Raw genomic sequence first — 2357 nt, 5'->3', positions numbered from 1 at the left:
GATAAAAATGACAGATATGATACATAGAGAGATAAAATAGAGGTAGTATTATACATTAGACAGAAATATTTATCAAAAGTATTTTTATATACATATATACAAGCATATATACATACTTGCATGCACAAACATAAACACAATCACAGGAAATAGAAAAAAGCATTTAAAAATACAATACCATCTAAAAGCTGCCCCTTTGATAAGAGGGAAATGTAAAAGTACAATTCCTTTTTCTTCTCCTTGGTATGCCCTTGAGGAAATGACAATGACAACCTCCACCGCTGCCCTGAGGTATAATGAACTGCCTTCAGTTTCTGCGAAACAGATTTTTATCTTTGTGGGATCCTTTGTTCCAATAATGTTATCTTTTCATTCACAGAGCTAATAGGAGTTATTACTGCTGCCCAATACAAAGATACCTCTCTCTAACACTTGTATCCCTAAAGAGTAGCATTGTGAATATTTAATCAATTGAACCATATTTTTTTAATGTAGAAGAGGATTTTTGCCTCTTCAAGCAATCAATTACAAATCTTTTGGTAAAATGTATAATTGACTTATTGTTTAAATCTACATCGATATATACTGGGTTAATTAGAAATCTTTCTAACACAAGAGATACTCCTGCAAGTCTGAAGCCCAAGAGTGATTTTACAAGATCATAATGAGCAGATGAAGTCACCAAAGGTGTAAGGTGACTCTGGACTATAAAGTGGCTAGCAAGGATTTCTAATCTCTTGTCTATTTCCTAATACCAGGGCAGGTAGAGGAGTTATTCAATGCCTCAGTCAGAATCAATGGCTGTGCAGAATTAAAGTATTAGAGAATGCTTTTAACAATGGTCCTGTAATAAAATTCCCACTGGACTGACAGTCTCTAGATTTTGAACTCCTTGAGCTCAGAGGGTATGTCTGCCCCTGTTCATACTTCATTACCCAGCCTGGTGCTTTGAATTTAAATGGTGCTTGGTATATGTATTTTTAAATTATAATACATATAAATATGATTCATGCTTTAGACAAGTGGGAGAGGAATGTGAGAGCAACACATGTGGCTCTTTGAGACTAGAAGCATCTCTCTTCCACATCTCAAATTCGAAGTTGGGGTGACAGAACTGGTATAAACAAAACAGGAGAAAATTTTCACAGCTATCTGAAATAATTTGAATATTTGGAATTTGAATATCTTGTCTTAAATTCAAGTGAAACTAGACAGGCAAAAAGGGAAGGAATACAGTGCATAGAAGAGAATCAATCAATGGGCAGTAAGAGAATTTCATGTAACTACTGGCATATGCTCAAAAAATATTTTTAAAAATCTGAGGAGATCCAACATGGTGGAGAAGTGGCAGGACCCTCATCCTTCAAACACAGCAGTGCTGAGGCCAAAGGACTTTGAATTCCAAGAGTCCGGGCTGCAGAGTGACAGAGATGTCTCCAGGAGCCCACGGGGACACCCTGGCGGGCCATAGGTGCATGATTGCGAAATTAGATAAAGCTGACAGCATAGACACAGAAGGGAGGTATCCCCTTCTGCAGAGAGACAAAGGGAAGGGAAAGAGAGGCTGTGAAAGTGTAGGACTATAACTGGACAAGAGAAAAACCATGGATGGGGATGGAGAAGGATCCAATCTCTAACTGTGGAGCTTTCTCCAGACTGGGCCCGGCTGCCCAGTTTGTGCACCTGGGGAGGAGGGGAGCCAACCCTGGGCTTGGTAACTAGGTCAGAGACACAGTCTGCAGAGGGAGAGAGCAATCCCCTCCTTGGAGTGCTGTGGGAAGAAGGCATACAGCCGTTCAAAGGACAAAGGTTCCTGCCTGTCCTCGCCAGCCAGAGGCCATTTATCCGCAGGGCAGAAGGCATTTCCCTGGAACCAGAGTACACGGAGTGGGACCCTTCAAGACATCGTAGTTTAAATCCCAGCTGAGTGCCAGGGAGGTGCGGGAGTCTGCAAAGCAAGACAAACCTCCTCGTTCATGCCCAGGGCACTGTGAGAACAGCCTGAACACAGTGGTTTGGGACACTGGGTCTGGGGAAGAGAGACTGGGGTGTCGCCATTTTTCTCCCCATCACCAACAAGATGGGGCTTCAGGGAATGAACCCCGAGCCCACAGTGGAGGCAGGACCTGCCTACACAAAACCGTACCCCACTGCACCTGGTAACTGCTCCAATATCCACTGGAGATTGACACTAACCAACCAGACAGCCCCTCCTCAGGACAAGCGCTGCCACTGGTTCCAAGGCACCCAGCGGGTTTGCATTTTCTGATTTAATTCTTGGGCAATTCTTATTTTATATATATATATATAAATATATAAATATATATATTTATATAATATATATTATATATTATATA

The sequence above is a fragment of the Panthera uncia genome, chromosome F1 (genome assembly GCF_023721935.1).
Source record: "Panthera uncia isolate 11264 chromosome F1, Puncia_PCG_1.0, whole genome shotgun sequence".
Classification (NCBI taxonomy): Eukaryota; Metazoa; Chordata; class Mammalia; order Carnivora; family Felidae; genus Panthera; species Panthera uncia.
This window is presented reverse-complemented; position numbering follows the sequence as displayed.